Source organism: Cygnus olor, chromosome 4 (genome assembly GCF_009769625.2).
Source record: "Cygnus olor isolate bCygOlo1 chromosome 4, bCygOlo1.pri.v2, whole genome shotgun sequence".
Lineage (NCBI taxonomy): Eukaryota > Metazoa > Chordata > Aves > Anseriformes > Anatidae > Cygnus > Cygnus olor.
In genome coordinates this window covers 2,391,087-2,408,812 of record NC_049172.1, presented here as the reverse complement: position 1 = coordinate 2,408,812, position 17,726 = coordinate 2,391,087, and the positions used below count along the sequence as shown (strand labels likewise).

Sequence of the window (17,726 nt, the reverse complement as noted above, 5' to 3'; positions counted from 1 at the left end):
TAGAAAGCAGAATGATTGCATGACTTCTTCTGGGCACGAACAAGTAGCGCAGCCCTGACTTGGGACCAGCCCTCACAGCATGCGCAGCACTGAGACCCTGATGATCTGATTTCTGATCATCCATCATGCAAAACGCATATGGGCTATGACTTAGCAGAGATATTACTAATATAACAACGGAGCCAGCCGTCAGCATGTACGTTACGGGGCCTGGCTCTGCTCCCATGGAGTGTGGAACACCTACAGTCCCATGCGCAGGCATTTACCTCCTGAGTGAGAGGCCTAAGTATGTGTGTAGGGCAAGCACTCTAGCCAAAACTAAAGGTGCATGTGCATTGAAAGACGTTCATGACCATTCAAAAGAAAGCATAATTTTGCTCAGAACTCATTTTCTGTCTCTGCCTAACTAACATGTCTCTGAAACGTTCCCCTTCGTGAACTGAATTAGTCAAAATATATAAACAGGATATATTTTGAGGTACCATTTTTTGAGGTACCATTTTTCCCAACAGAAAGCTTTCTCATGTCACCATTTCATAATGATTATAGGAAATTATGTGGATATATACAATTTTTACAACACCTCCTAATTTGCTAGTGGTAAACATATCTGCAGCATGTAAATACACTGGACTTTGAACATGCAACAGCAGTATATTTAAAGGATAGGATAATAAATCCTGCAGTACAGTCTATGTGTAAAGAATACATATTGCATCCATATGATTAGAAAATGAATTCAGCATGGGCAGTAGCAAGTATCAAAAATCAAGCACAAATCAGTTTATACCACTTTGTCACTAAAAATCCAATGTAACAGCACATTGTAAACCAAAGAAGGCTTCTCCCTGAGTGTAGAACAGACTAAATTCTCAGCCATGAGTCGAACGGCTAGGTGCCTCATTACTGGGAATCTTCCTCAAAAATACTTTTTTATTATTTTGTAGTTGGGACTTCCTGACACATTTTGCTTGTATTGCCAATCTGACTGGCCTCCTGAGCTATCTAGAAAATTAAAAACATCAGGCTCTGCCTGTCCATAAATAACTTAAAGTCTGCTTTCCTACAATGTCTTCCTGGACAAAATCTTAGTAGGCAACATAGATGTCTTTAATGCCTGCCAATCTGTAATAATTGTGTAACTTCCATTTTATTCTTGCACTTTATTTTCACAGACCCAGAAGTTCCAGTCTAACTAATTAATCGCAGAAGCTCTGGGTGCTGCACTCCTGCTTTAAGCTAGCCTGTACTCTGTACATTGCAGCATTGCTTCCCTTTGTCTCCCTGGCACTTTTTCAGGGCGTTGTTTCTATCTGTGGCCAGTTTGGGGATCTGAAGCCCCACCATCCAATTGTCCCAGAACTCAAGGGCTGGTGCTGACACAGGAGAGACTGCAGTAGTTACAGTGTACTCCCAAAATTATGGGTTTCTGAGCTCTACTCTTTGCTTTCATAAAAGAAATATCACGCACACACAAATACCCACATCTTTCCCACGATTCAAGTATAACATTACTCTTTAGAACAGGTAAATTACAATAAGGAAACCACACTGACTAGTGGCAGTGCCCCACAATTCAGTTCACTCCTTTGAGAGTCTTCAGGGGACTGTGCTCAGAAGACATTTAATTTCCTTCCCCTTGTCTTTCCCCCTGCCTTGTCACACTCCTTCTGTAAATTCCCCTGATCTGATCTGACTGAAAAAGTCCTTGCTCGCAGCCTGCTGTTCTAGTGAATAGCTCCTGCCTTCCTGAACCTTGACAGCCTTTTCTGTCTTGAGATCAGCACCCAGTCCCTGTAGGGCAGTTTCTATCCAGTTGAACTAATTTTGCTGGAAGTCGGAATTTTCTCTGCAGTGATATTGAGGTAATGGAGACCCCTCCATCCTCCTCGATGCAGAAGCTGAACTTGGAGGGAATGGACAACAGAACAACACGTTGCAGACCAAGCTGCCTCTTGACCAAGCTTACACAGCAAATAGGGTATTCATACAAAGTTAATTCTCGTAAAGAATTCATAACCCACACGTGGATTCCCCAGCTAAGGCTTTTCAATTATGTATCCAAGCAGTAAATTCCTACACTGGCAATCTGACCAATACTGAACCAAAAAATATTACGGATTAGCATCAGTTTATACATATTCTTCTCAGTAAAATACCTGAAATACAGCAGTGCATCTTGTTGCAGCAGTCCCTTCAGTAAGTCGTTCAATATGCTGGCTACAACACACATACACAGCCCTGCTCAAATTCTGTTCTGTCTGATTTCGTGTGCCTTTGGTATGTTTCCCACATGTGTATGTGGCTGCTATTTATGGCATAGCTATGCTCCTGAACATACATACATGCACTCATACATATAGATTGTATATGTATATTCACACATGTAAAAAGGGATCTGCAAAATAATCAATTTTAAGCCAAAATATTCCAACTGCAGAAATGTTTCAAAGAAATAGCAACCTGTAATTATCAGGATATTCTTCCCTATCACAAAAATGGCCAGGATTTGCTTACTTTTCTGTGCCACATGCCTTCGTAATTGATCCATGATGTGCTGATATTACTTTTTTCAGTGAAAGTATTTTATTTTCAAAGGACTTACAGATGTTTCATGGGAAAACAAAGCAATCTGAGCAAAAGACTGTGATTGTATGGAAGTAAATGGCATTAATAGCAACAGGAAAGTCTCTCAACATTACTGCTTTAAACTGTATTTAGACTATGTAAGAGAAAAAAATGATCACAGCAAAACATAAAGGAAATAAGAGGCAGATGTTGATTTGGGGGGAGTTCTCTGAGAAGATGAAAGTATGAGCTCACCAACTGCCACCAAATTGCTGTGAAATACGTTTTAGAGATTCCGTGGCTTTCCACCCCAAACCAGCTAATTCTTCAGAATACAGATTTAATCCCAAATGCAGAAAGCAAATTCTGATAATGAATTGTCTGGAGCTCATCACTGCAATTACAACACTAGTAAGCAGGTCACTATAAACAAATGCTGACAGACCAACGAATCCAATTGTATAGCTTTTCAGACTTTGACCTTCATGGACAGTATTTACTGTCCATATACCTTTATAGGTAAAAGGATGTGAGTATTCTGTATAAAGGATAGGTGTTCAGGGCTTGTGAATACCTGATGCACATATACTGTTCTCCCTTTCTCCTTACACCTCCAGGATCTAGATTATGGCTGTCTCTATTAGATGGCTCTTCAATGCACATTTTGTCCTCTCGTTTCTATTTTATTAGTGTGGAAGCTGTTTACAGGAAAAACACTGTTTTAACTGTTCCAGTTAAGGCAGCTGCTTTTTGCTAGCTGAATGTTACACCGCTCTGTTTACTTGTTTGTAGTGGAAACTTTAAAGCAACGGATTCCCAGAGAGAGTGTTACGGTGACTTCATGGGTCCTTTTGGCTCTTGGATGCCGAAAGAAATATTTTGGAGGTTTCTTAAAATAAATAAATGAACAAATAAATCCTCCATCCTCAGTTCAATGTTGTTTTTCAACATGATTTCCCTTCCTGTTTCAGCCTACAAGGACACAAAGCTCGGCCAGAGGTTTTGACGTTACTCCTACCCCCAGTCTCAAGGTGCACTGGCCACTAAGTTGTTAAAGGTTAACTGGGTATTCGGGTGTCAGAGTCTTTGTGGATGCAAATCACCATGGAGACACTAAAGTCAATTTGACCTGAGCTTGAGGAACACGTTAACGTTTGGAGACCTAATTTCCCACTTCCGATGTCCTTCGTAAAGCTAAATTACTTTCCCAGTTCTCATCTGAAGAGCAAACTGAAGAAGCGGATCAATGACACTGATCTTTGCACATTTTCACTACTACTCCCCGAAGCAGCAAGCAAGACCTAAAGTCAGTATAGGAAAAAGATTCTCCTGGCATGCCTCATCCCCATGGTGCTTATGCAGTCTTAAACATGCGTAAGCCAAACTAGTTTTCCTTAAAGACATCTCCCTAAGGAGTTTTCTATTCAATACTTTCCCCTTAACTTCAGGGTGGGTTCTCCTCTGAGAAAGAAGCTCAGATGTTTCTAATCTTGTAATGTGCATGCACAAAACCATTAATTTGAAGCTTTCATAATTTTAAAATACTGGATTAATTGTCTTCAAACCGAGATTCTTTTAAGGCTCACTGAAGATTGACAAAGCACAGTGTGAAGTCGCTAATTTCAGGAACTTTTGCTAGCACAATTCTAGTTACAACATGTGGGAAATGTATTTTTAGTATGCTTGCATATCTCGGGAAATGTTGAACAAATTTTATCAATTTTTAAAATAAGAAATTCTAGGCTAGGATTTAGAAAAGATTTTTTTTTTAAAAAAGGGAGAGGGATAGTGCTGAGGTATGCATGCTACGTTAATTAATTAATTATTGATCTTTATGCATTTCCTTGCATGGCAGAGATGTGCACAGTTCCTGACCAGACACAGACCAACATGAAAGAACCACACAAAAATATGACTTTGCATCAAAAATATTTGCCATTAAAAAAAAAAAATTGTTTATGTTGAACCCGCTCAGGTTTTTGAGAGTTAAACCAGAGAGCAAAGTTGGAAAAGGGGCAGGTTGATACAGGAGATACCGGAGCAGAGAGAAAGAGCTAAGCTGATTTAAATGAGATGCAAATAAACCTATAACAGCCTGCCACAAATTGCTGCAAAGTCGTCAGTAGCACTTCATAGTCCCTTCAGATTGACGAAGATGAAAGCCATAGCCGGTAGCCACAGTGCTTCTTTCTCATTTGGTATTAAGTATAATTAGTTATAAACAAAATGGTTTCTAAATTTTCATGATTTCTATTTCCAGTCTTTTCCTAACCTGGAGGTGGGCAACAAGTCTTGCCTTTGCTGATTTCCACTTATCATGCTCTCATGAGAGAAAAAGCAGGCAGCAGGCATCTCAGCATTTTTCATGGTAGCAAGTTTGAATATCTGTGTTAGATGAGACCAGGTTAACTAAAATCTGTCAGTCACATCCTCCCTCTCTTCAGTACTGATGGACCATGTGTCCTAATCCATGTTATACCTTTTGTAAATGCTAGCATAAAAGCTTTGGTTTTCATGCAAGACAGTCTTCTCAGAAACAATCTTGAGGACCCTTGAGCCTGTACCATAGAAGTTAGTTTGTCTTTCAATAACAGCAGCTACTGCAGCAGCGCAGGAAAAAGTGCGGGATTTTATGCAGAAGGTTCTGGATACTTGCTTCCAAAGTAAAGCTACAGCTAAGGCTTCAGTTCAACGTAGAGTTTAAATCTGAGTGTGATTTCAGTCAGGTAGTTGGCTGAAACAGGACCAAAGTAAGCAATCAAAGTTTGTGCCATGAACATGAGTGATGCTATATGTATGGTATGGAAATAACTCACAAATCAGCCATGCAGCATTTTGTCCTGCTTAAAACTGTGAACAACACTAAGGAGTGAAGGAAATGCCTTATATCTGAGAACATGATCTGTCATAAAATGTACCGTTGTGATGAACAATACAAATTAAGGATAGAAAGGATGTGGTGGCTTATGTTGCCTATTTTCTATCTGCTTACAAGTGTGGCTAAGACATTCTGCATATCCACAGTATCTTCCCAGGAGCTTGAATTTGGTATTAATTACTTGTATTGATACAGGGAAATGGTAGGATAGCTAAAGGGTTACTGTTCTGAGATGGTGGGCGTGTGACTTTATGGCGGAAGTAGGAACAAAGACTTACTTCTAGAGTATGGAGACAGTTCTTCACTAGGACGATGAGTTATGGTTGGAGGGTTCAGAGGAGCTCTGTGGCAGCAAGCTACATGCTGAGTACCGTGCCCAGAGCCTGCCAATGCTGTTTAATTTTCTAGAAATTTGAGGGAGGCAAAGACCGTCCATTTTCCAAAGTAAACATCTGCATAAATGCATCTATCTGCCATTTAACCATTTTTACCTTCTAGCTTATAGCTTCAAGATTTTTAGAATTTCTCTGAGGGTAGAGGGCTATGAATGTAGAGGGATCAGAGATGCAAATGCAAAATCTAGACGCTTGCAGACTTCCACTGTATTGGCCCACAGAATACAAAACCAAAGTTTTCACACGCAGACATATGCACACGTTCATTTCATATTCAGCTGTATTCCTTGAATTTTTGTGCTTATAGATCAGAGCAGAAAAATATCCACTTCTAAACCAAGTGTTTACATAAAGAGTCTAACTGAAATTATTTACTTTTTTATCACTCTGGCAGGGTTACTGCAAATATTTCACTTGAAAGATTCTGAATCTTGCTCTACTTTCAAGCTTCTTTTTTTTAAAAACAAAACAAAACAAAACAAAACAAAACAAAACAAAAACCAGCTAGGGCTTTTCCATCAAATGTATGAAAAATAAAAATAAAACTATTGATTTATTCATGGACTAATGATTTTACAGTTTTTGCTCCCTCCAGTTACCTTTTTTCAGGGACCTACATACAGGTTGTTTAACCAAATGGCATTTGGAACCTGATGCATTAACTCCACCTCAGCATCATCTGGAAATTCTGAGCTCACGCAAGCCCTGGCATTCGGTCATCTGAATAATGTCCTTACACAACTATACCGCTTACACTGTGAACATATTTTTATCGTCCAGCACCTAGAAATGCCACCCAGAGCTACATTAACAAAAATAAACATTTATCGAGAGCAAGAATCAGAGGGGCTCGGAGTGAGCTCCTTGGGGCCCCAGGACAGCAGCTGACCCTGCTGCTCGAAAGCTAGGGAATCAAGCCCGAAAATTGTGCTCTTTGTGGCTCTCTGCTCCGACCAATTGTGCATCTCAAGGATATGCACTGGCTTCTTCATCTTCCCCACCTCCTGCTGACGCAACTGTCACCCCAGGAACGGGGCAGAGCTTGGGAACAGCAGGAAAGAAACTATTGTCTCCAGGGATGCTAAGGGAAAAACAGCTGACTACAGAACTAAGCCGGGAGAGAAAAGAAACAGAGACCTTTCTGCATTTCCTTGGGGTTACTCTCCCTGCTTGGAAGGGGCATTTTGTGCAGGGAAAAAATAAAAAGGGTATAATGAAACTCAAGCAGAAGCTTCAACTTGAAATCACCCCATGTAATTAGTATTTTCATACACTAATTCCTATTTTTTACAAAACATTATTAAACTCGCAGCATATCCGCTACTAACCTTTCCTGTCATTGAGACAATTTATCTGTTCGAATGGGAGGACAAAAAGGATAAAGGAGAATGTGGGAGTAAGAAGCAGCTGGAATGCATATGTGTGTGTGCAGCTATTGTTTTCTTTGCTCGGCGCCTGCTGCAGCTGTGGAAACAGAGCACAATGTTTCCAACTTTATCACTGAACGTTATTCATTTAGAGAAAAGGAAAAAATGTGTGATAGCATACTCAACGCTCTTGGTTTCATGTCTACATGTAAGTGACATGAAAAGAAAACAATCTGACTAAATGCTTTGCATGCCAGCCACAAATCCAGACATTTCCACCAAATTCTGGGCTCTTAGCAAAAATAGACCCTTTTGGATTTTACAGCTAACCAGCACGTTACACGGGGAAGAAACGCAATGTTTTGAGTCCTGGAGCACACTGGACCTGCTCTCACGAGAACAGAAATTCACATAAACAGGCTGTCCCCGCGTATTTCTCTGAAGTTAAGGCAAGCAAGTATGAAGGGAGTCTAAGACGAAATCCTCAGACTTGCTCCAGCCATTTTTCCAGGAGGGAAAGCAGAGAAATATGACATAAATGGAGTCTAAAAGCCATAAACTGGAGGGCAGAGGAATCCCCCCCTCGGGTACTTAAATAAAATGGTCTCCAGAGCTTGTTGCAAGCACGGCATGAGGCTGGAGCAAGACCAGCATGTCAGAACAGGGACATGGCACACAGCAGCTGGAAAAGGCTGGTCTGGGCTACAGTCCCCATCCTCCTGAGCATGTGAAGTGGCCTTTATTTTAACCTGCATGTTCACCACTGTGCTTCTGAGACAATGCCATCATGGATACTATTAATATCCTGGACTAGTCATTCCTGCAGGTAGGGTAATTTTCAGCATTTCAGTGTCTCCTTGAAGCATTCTGCCTAAAAGAATACATTAATTGATAATATCGTAGGCCTCTTTCCACGACTAGAACAAAAATAATTACCACGTACCTGTGTGAAATATTTTTAAGCTAAAAATGTCAAGGTTGAAACTTACAATTCTGTGACAGTTCAGGAAAATTAGTTCATCTTTTTATAAGAAGAATTTATTCGGTGAATGCACCTAAGGAACATGAAAGGTATCCATTATATACTCGCCTTTCATAAGAACCACTGTTTGATAAAAATGGCATATTGACAGCGTTACTTAAGGTAGCAGCCAGTTATTTTCTTAAAGATAATTAAAGTACACATTTTGAGCATTTTTTACTATTTCTGAACTAATATTGTCCTTATTATTCATATATCCCTTAGAGTCTATATCAATCTAAGTGCTGTAAAATGACCTTGAATTGATAGAAAGTATGACTGAGAACAAAATGACAAGATATAAAACAGAGCTTAATAGTGACCATATCATTTTTATATGATAGCATTTGAGAGAAATAATTGCTCTATAATTAAAGGACATTATGACACTGCAAAAATCAGGATTATTTTCAAAGATTCAGAGACATCTCAAGTACTTTACATACCTTCAAACTATATCCAATCTGCGTGGAAATACCGTTTCTATTAACCATTGAACAACTACATAAACTTGCCATTTCTGAGCGTGACATTGGAGAATGTCACAGTTTCATTGCTTTATTGAGCTTCAGTACAACATAGGCCATTAAGTTTCTTCCAAAACCTTAGATTAGTCTTTAAGACTTTAAATTAGAGATGAATTATTATTGAGAGTATACTAATCAAGCAGTAATGCCACAATGTCTTTTTAGTATTTAGAATATTCTTATCCTGCTCTATGAAATGTCTCAAGGCACCTATTATGGGAAATAAAGATCAGATTCTAGCCCCCTGTATCAATACGTAGCTACTTAAACAGAAAGATCAGTTTCATTAATTTCAATTGAATTTTTTTTTTTTGCTCAGTGTCATCAAGATATCAAAATGAGTCCCTGAATTAATGAATGAAACCCCTTTTCTATTGCATATTCATTGTGAATGCTGATTAAGAAATACTCTTAGATGACTGCTTGTGTCATCCCAACTTTACTATCTTGTGTTCTGCCTAATGCAGCCTATCATATAACATTATCACAAAACATGTACGTTTGCATCAAAAGAAAATGGTAATCTTTTCCTTCACCTCCCACATATCACAGCATTCAACACAGCAGGATATCCACCTAGAGCAATGTGATAGAGCTGAGCATTTATATCTAAGGCTTAACTACACATTTCTAAACATTTGTAATTAATACTGCTGAATACATTAGGAAATGATAAATTGTTATCCAAAACTGGACATTAAAAAATTTAAAAAAAGGAGCGTGCAATCCACTTATTCCACTTAAGGAACATTAAGTTTTACACATCCTGCAGTGCCCACCCAGACACCTCCCATTCAAGATCTTTAACACCAGCCACATTCTTGTCAGCAAGATAGAGATGCCATCTGATGTTGTCTCTGCAGGTATCCTGGGACAGATGCACGCCAGCAATCATTTCATGCCATGCCAGAACTTCTGCTAGAACTGAACTCATTTCCCAAGAAAAGCTACAGCCCTGACGGCATGAAGTACAGTTTTATCTGGATTGAACAAAAATGCATTTTGACTCTTCAACAACATAGATAGTTCGCTGTAGTGACATTCACTGGCAACAGCAGGGGCACTGAATCATTAGCGAAAGGAATAACCTTGACTTGCAAGAGAGGGCCGGGAGCCAAGAGACACATGCCTTCTTCTGGGTTCTGCCTAGTTTTTAGCCTGAGCATTGCAAATGAATTCTAATTCTTCTGTTCTCCTGACACTCTCATGTTAGTTTCTTAGTCTTTTGTGTTTCTCATCTCTTTAAGCAGGGATGGTACCGTGAACCTTGTACAATGCAGCAGCGGGACAATCGCTGACTTTCAAAATGGGCTTTTTAGTCTTCAGTGGAAAGCATGCCTATGGCAGTGGGACTGGAACTAGATGAACCTTAAGGTCGCTTCCAACCCAAGCCACTCTGAGATTCGATGGAAGGATGCGAAGGAGCATCACCCTGATGCTAAAATTAACGGGATTTGTTAAAACACAGCACTTACAAGCATCTACTTATTTAAAATGATTACTGGTAGTTACCTACACGCACTGCCATGTATTGCTGGCTACTGAACCAGATCCTACCTCCTCATGCAATTCAGACTCTTGTCACTGCTACTGGACTTTCTTTCCTACTTTCTGATTCACTTGAGAAATATTGCATTAAAATCCATTTTTTAGAGCTGACCACAACATGCAAGTCCATTTTTGCTTAAGACAATGGCTGGTATTGAAGGCAGCATGTGCAGTTCTCTAAGAAATAATGTGTTAAGATACTGAAGTATTTTATCAACCTGGGTCCCAGATGAAAAGCTCCTGATTGACAACACCGGGAAATGAAACATCTTTGTTTATTCACAGGGGAGACAGAACATGGAAATCAAATGCTTCTGCTGCCATTATCTGAACGAATGGATGTAGATGTAGGTGTGCTTCTGTAACAAGAAGGAAGGAGTGGGGAGCAGTGTTACAGTGCTGTCAGTCATTTATATGACAATTTTTAACTAACAGATATTTCATACTGTATAATATGGCATATAAAGCAAAGTCAAAGGTCTGTATTCAAACACAGTTTCTTTCTTACTTAAGGGATTTTCAGATTTCTGGGAAGCAATGAAAGCGTGAAGGCAGACTGAACTCTTCCTCCGCATATTCTTAAATGTGGTCACCAGTTTCCTTCTCTCTTTAGAGCTCCAAAACAGCTCTGAACAGCTCTGTTGGGACTGAGAAGGAGCAGCACAACTTCAGCAGGTACCATGCAGCTCATGGCAACCCACCCCTTACAACAGAAGAAAACATAAAAACACCCCTAAGAGTGAGCTTGCACAGTTGCCTCAGATCATGACAAGACAGTGTAAAGCCTGGAGCTTGGCACTTCATCGGGCTGCTTTCCGCTTTTGTACCCAACAGATTCCAGTTTCTATCTTTGCACTTCTGCCCAGCTTTGTCAAAGGCTAGGAAAATATAAGGCAGAGCAGGAGCTGCAGTGAAACCAGGGATTGCTGGCAGCCTACACACGTGATGGCTGCAAGGTGCCAGGGCATGGGGTGCCACGAAATTCTCTCCCATCATCCTGCTACACAACGGGACAGAACAAGCTGCAGTTAACAGGGGGCTGAGGTTAACAGCACAGCCGTGGGGTAAGCCTCCCTGCCACTGCTTAATGAAGTGCTGCGGACAAATGCCTCTTTCTTTTCCTCCTGTACTCGCTGAGCGAAAGAAGTAGTGCTGTCTTGAATGTCACTGCTGCACTCTCTCGTATTTTCTAACAGTCAGCAACTTCTCACTTAGGTGCCTCCTCCGTAACATCCTGCTTTCCTTTTTGTGTTGTGCAAGTGTCCAACAGCCTAACAGAAACCGAGGCTGCATGTGTTAGGCCAGGAAATAAGTGGAGCATCAGACTGGGCGGGAGTGGAAGCAGGTACCCACGCGGTGCTAGTCCAACAGCGATGAGAAACCACGTCTCTACACCGAGAGCAACTGTGACTAAAAACAGGCAAAGCAGCCATAAAATAATTGCTATGCAACATTAATATTTTTATGAAACCATGCCTGATTTAAGATGCTAGTAGGTGATTTTGATCCCAGACAAAATTACTTCAAGAATGACTCGTGTAATGGAGTGACAGGAGCACAAACGAGGTGGAAATGGGATGTGTACAAAGTTTTGGCAGTATGCTTTCAACACATTAAACAATCAAATCCTAGTACGTTCATGGAAGCCGGGTATCAATGCTATCCGTGTTGTGTGCCTGCCTTCCGAGGAGCTTTCTTCCCCCCATATGAAAACACTTGTTTCATAGAGTGATATTAGCACCTGTTTCATTAGTGGTATTAGTGGAACATTACTCAACCAGTGGCAATAACTTGTCACTGATATCCTGTCAAACTTTTGAAGCCATGGGTTTCAGTGGCTTACAGTCATGGCAATAGCGTCAAAATTAACAAAATACTGCAATGCCAAACATGAAGCATCACCACTTAGAGTCTGTTCTTCTTAACATTCACCACCCTGTAGGGAAAGGAATATGGGAATTGGAAAGGGAAGAGAAGAAAGAAAAACAAGGTCTCCTTCGTATCTGCCATGTAAAAGAAGACAAAACATTTCTTTTTTCTCCCAAAGCCAAGGGTGTTAAAGGAGGAGAAAGTGAGCAAACTGAACATGTGCACAGTGACTTGCTGTCAGTGTATAGTATTGTCTGCATTACGAGTGTGTAATACCACACAGATCTGAGGAGTTGTGGCAATACTGCAGAGCTATCTTTGTTTCAGAAGAACATGAAGATATTGGTAAAGCAGCGTAATAACAGAAGAGCACATCTGTTCAGTTCCATTTGTGTACATCAATACGTCATTGCCAACTTTGCAAAGAGTAAAGATTACCGAGGAGCACTTAGCTAGGTTTCTCACAAGAGTGGATGCTTACTATTAAACACATTTTCAATTTGTTCTGTGAATCTGCCCCTGCCACTTAACCATGCTGCCTAAAAGCACCAGCTCTTCATTAGCTGTCCCAGTTGACTTGTTGAATATTCAGCACATAATATATTTCAAATGCTGGCAATCTGATGTAAAATTCCTGAACAGTTTTGCAATCTGCCTGTTTTTTCTTGAGCAGTGCTCTATAAATTGTAGGACCAACTTCTTAGCTAGTATTGGTGTTAAAACCAAACAACTGCTTTTCAAAACCACATTCATTTATGCAAGCTCAAAATCAAAATGCAAGAGATGTGGCTAAAGAGTCAGAAGCAACAAAAAGGGACAGCAACAAAAGGTCTGGAAAGCTTTAGCTCACTCCTAGCTTACCGAAGTGTATGGGCTAAACACATATTTTGACAGTAACTCTGGGAAAACAAAGTTTCTCCTATCTTTCTGATGCAACACAGAGCAGCAACACTGATGCTCATCTGAGGGCTCCACATGGTACCACTGTTGTTTGTAAGAATGACAACTGCTGCACCACAAGGGGAGGAAAGGAGTTGACAGAAAAAAGGTAGAGATAAGAAATCCATGGAAACTACATTAGAATCAGAGTGGACCTCTGATTTCAGGGCATATTTCCTGGAAGTTAAGTTTTGTTACAGTTTTGTTTTTGTTTTGTTTTGTTTTCTGGATGGGATTTCTGTTGCTTCCCTTCTGCCCCCTTTCCATTTGCAGACTGCCTATTAGAATGATAAATACAGAAAAAAAATCTTGTGGCAAACTAGTTTTCTGCACTTAGTCACATTGAGTATGGCTTGGAAAGGATGCATCAGCCTAGGAACAAAAGAATAGCAAAGAAGTGAATTATATTCAGAAAAGGTACACATCCTGGGATGGTTGCAGAATAGCCACTTTCACTTGAACTATTTAAGTTAGGTTTGGTTATGTACTGTGAAAGAAAGTTTTATGCTGGCTCTTCAGTTCTTTGGTATGTATTTGGCTCCCTTTCCCCCTTTATTTTCATAGCAGTATCTAAATATTTTATGCACTAATGGTCTTTGAACTGTGTTTCTCTGACCCACTGACTGATTCTCATTTGTCTCTTTCAAGTTGCATCACAAGTGCTATGAGAAATTTATCATCCTTGTCTATCAAACGAACAAAAACCAACTCATTCTCTTTGTTGCCAGTGCTACAGGTCAACTGGAAGGACAATACATTTTCACTTAATATCAAGAAGTTGCACAAATTGAACTCATTCTTCGTATTAAGTTAGCCACTCCCAAAGATACAAATAGTAAAGGAGTAAGGGAAGGATATCTTCTCTTCCAGTGTGGATTAATGTAAATCCTGATTTCCACCATACAAATAAAAACATGGCTGTATATGTCCACACATCTTATTGCACACCTGGAATTATTGGTGCCAGTGATACACAGGCTGCTCTGAGGCTATTCCAGGCTAAAATTCATTGCTTCACAAAGTGCACAAGGTTTTGTAGCATGATGAAAAAAAAAATATCCAATGCAGGGCATTTTATACAGTCTATCAAAGTACCTCAGTCCAACTTAGTTAAGTAAGTCTGCATTAACTACACTTTCTAGAATATCTCAAACTTTTCAGATTCATAAAAAATAGGTATTTTTCCTCTGCTTTTTCCCATCTGTCTCCATTCTTATTCCCATTAGATGAATAAAAAAGCCTATGCTTGAAATTACAGTCAATTGCAATTCTAGAATCTAAGCTACTGTGATTGGTTTGACAAGGAAATATCTGCTTTTCTTCTGAGATTACCTGCATTCCTTGTATGAGATCTTAAATTGTACAGTTCAAACTGTTTTGCAGTTGGACTCAAAATTAAGACTGTAGCTTCACTACAATTTAAAGTACTTTGTTATGATGAAACCTACTTTTTATTTCATTTGCTCCAGAAAATCTCTCATCAGTATTCCTGCTGAGCATATACATGTTCTTTGCATCAGCTACATTTAGAAATGTTGGAATCAAAGCTTTGCTTTTTTTTTTTTTTTTTTCCCTGCATAGATGTCACTGCTTTGCCTGAGTTCACCTATTTAGCTCTCTTGCCAGGTTTCAGGAATTCAGTGCATCCTTCACAGATGTCATTATTCCGACAGCTGCAGGACTTACAAGGGACATCAGACAGATACAGTGATGTTCCTGCATTCAAGCTCCTGATTCTGAGCACAGTCTCAAAACTAGGTCCTTTATCATTGGAAGTTAAGGGTTTGTTATGCCTTCTGCCTTAAGGAAAAAAGAAAAGAAAAAAAAGGAAGAAAAAAAGGAAAAAACACTATCACCTGAAACTTGTTTTTCTCTTGGTCTCATGCATCAGTGTGAGATGGGACACTTTTGAAATCTCAGAGGAAGGAAGATGAGAAAAATACCTCCAGCTAAACTACAACGGAAGGACATAAACAGAAATGTCAAAATAGCAGTTTGACTAACTAAGGCACAGTTCAGACACTCATGCAACCTCTAATATAGATGCAGATATTCTAGTAGTCAGAATCCTGAAAATAACAAAGCAAAAAGTACTGCATTTTGCTACTCTACCAGTTTTTCTTTTGCTTCTCTTGTTGATTTTTTTTCTGTATCCCCTTGGGATGAAAAAATAAATGAAAATTCTCATTCTCCCTTGAATCTATAATTTCCAAGGTGTGTTACTGAGGCAGGAAAAACAAAACAACAATCTAACAACATTAAAAATTCTATGTGCGTGACTATTAAGGAGCTCTTGATTAGCTTAGGAATGGAAAAGTAAGATTTAAATGAGCTTGCTGTACAAGTGGAAACATGCGATGCATACTGTACCTTTTAATAAAACCCAAAAATGCATATACGGTCTTTCACCCTCTCACCAGAAAAAATGATTTCTCCCACTCACTCCCTCAGGAATGTGCTTACAGAATTCCACTTCCCCTGACTCAATAACTCCTACTTCAAAATTCTTCCCAATTATGGCCATGTTTTCAGCTGCTTGTTTAAATAGCGTTTGATGGCCTTTTATTACCTGCAGATAGTTTATTTTCTAGAGAAGAAACAAAAAAATGTAGCACTATGTCTGCACATTGCACTTTTCCATCGTCAAGCAAACCAGCAGCTAAAGAAGCAAAATACGGACTTGGGGAATATGGAGTCTACTGATTCGTCTCAAACTTCCTAAGAAGTTCATGTTGGCACTCTGTAGGACTTTGTACATAGGACTCTGACTGTTTAACAAACAGTGGTGTCCTCTTGAGATGTTACTCCGTGAGGCTGCCCTCTCAAAGATTGCCACCCTAGAGAAAATTTGCCTTGGTCCTAGCAGAAACCTTTCAAAAACAGCTTAAGCGAAAAGCCCAGGCCGTGGTCTGATCTTGCAAAGACAAAATTAGGCTCCCTTTTGCTCCCTCTAGCACCGGTGCAGTGACCTCTGACTTCAGAGAGGGGACAAAAACTTCAGCAAGACCAAAGTATCTTACCCAGGTGTCCCACTGGCCATCCTGCCAGCGGCCCCAGTGCCTTCGGCCTGCGTAGGCTGCGGGTGGCACCATGCTGCCCACCGGGTGCCCAGCTGACAGAGTTGCTTTGCTCTGGCCTTGCTGGCTCCTAAATCGTCGTCCACCTACTTGGATTAGGACGTGGTTTCTTTCCTCCCTCACTTCCTTCAATAATGCCTTGATGAGGTGCAAACTCAGAAGCAAGTGGTATCAGCAAACACACACAGCCTGTGAACATTTCTTTCTCAAGCCATAACGGAGCATGTCATACATCGCAAATAGGTTAAATTATCTGTTTTGGTGAAGGAAAGCAATCTGTTCTCTCTCTGTCATGTTTTCTGGTACGCCAACGACATGAACCCATAACACTCCACTTTTTCACCAGGCCCTTCAGTCCCAACAGGGGACACAAGTCGGGCAGGCACACACAATGAAGCTACATTCACCTTCCGTGCCTGCGCCCCTTTCTCCGGTTTTTGCCTACTCCCTGCCTTCAAGCGCCTACCACTTACTTCAGTGGGCTGTCTGGGTTTATTTAGATTCCTGTACCTAAACAACTAATTTAAGGAAATCCACACTGTTTTTGCCAAACGGTGTATCAAATTATGGCTTTCACAGAATGACATTTTGAACGAATTACTTCCATTTTACCAAGTCATACCTTCTTCATTAACCACAGCAAAATCATGTGTCTGTATTAAACTTTTGATTTAGGTTCATCTATCTAACAAAACAGAGACAAATTAACAATACACTAATTGGTAGATGACATTTCCGAATTGCACCCCAATTAGTATGAAGAGCGCAGCTACCAACCATTCAGAAAAGTAGCAGATCAGATCATCAGGATTTCACCTCTGGAGATGGATGAAGTTTTACCTCTGGCTAAGGTCATTTGCATTCTTTGTTTCCTGCGTGTGCCACGCAAGAGATGGACCCACACTTGACATTATCAACATATTGCACTGTATCTCTGGCTCTTTACCAGCTTCTTAAGTCTGTCATGAGCATCTGAGGAGTTATGATGAGTGTAGAAAATGTAATTGCCTCCTAAATGTCTTTATATCGCCTTTTTATCCTTCTACTTGCATGGAGAGGACGTTGCCATGACAGGAGGCAGCATGGGCTGAGCATGTTGCATTCCTAGTCCCTGACACTGGCTGAGCTTCACCTCAACAGAACGAGAATGTAGAGGAAAACACGAAGCTCATGTTCCTATTTGACTGACAAGCATCGACACAGTGTGACCCATACACCCAACACGGGCTGGGGGGATGAACTACAGTCATTGGTTGTTTTTGGCTGAGAATCAAACATATTTTCATTTATTTTTTTTAATATTACATTTAAGAAATGCAAGAACCACTAAAATAAGTCCTTGTTTACACTGATTTATATTTATGGTAAACTTCTCTGGAGTTCCTTTCCATGTGATCTCTTTCCTTCGGTAATGGTTCCTAAAATAACTGAAAATTATGATATGAAGTCTGCAGTGTTTGGGCCACTTGCATAAAATATTTTAGCATGTTTTTAATGGATGTGTAGTTAAATTTACGCTCTGTGTCTAGTTCATTTA

The 17,726-nt window shown here is 40.1% G+C and overlaps 1 protein-coding gene across 3 annotated transcripts in view; it reads right to left on the bottom strand.

Annotated features, from left to right (window-relative positions):
• ARSJ (arylsulfatase family member J) overlaps positions 1–17,726 on the bottom strand; it is a 56,873-nt gene that overhangs the window by 16,680 nt on the left and 22,467 nt on the right. The window lies entirely within an intron of this gene.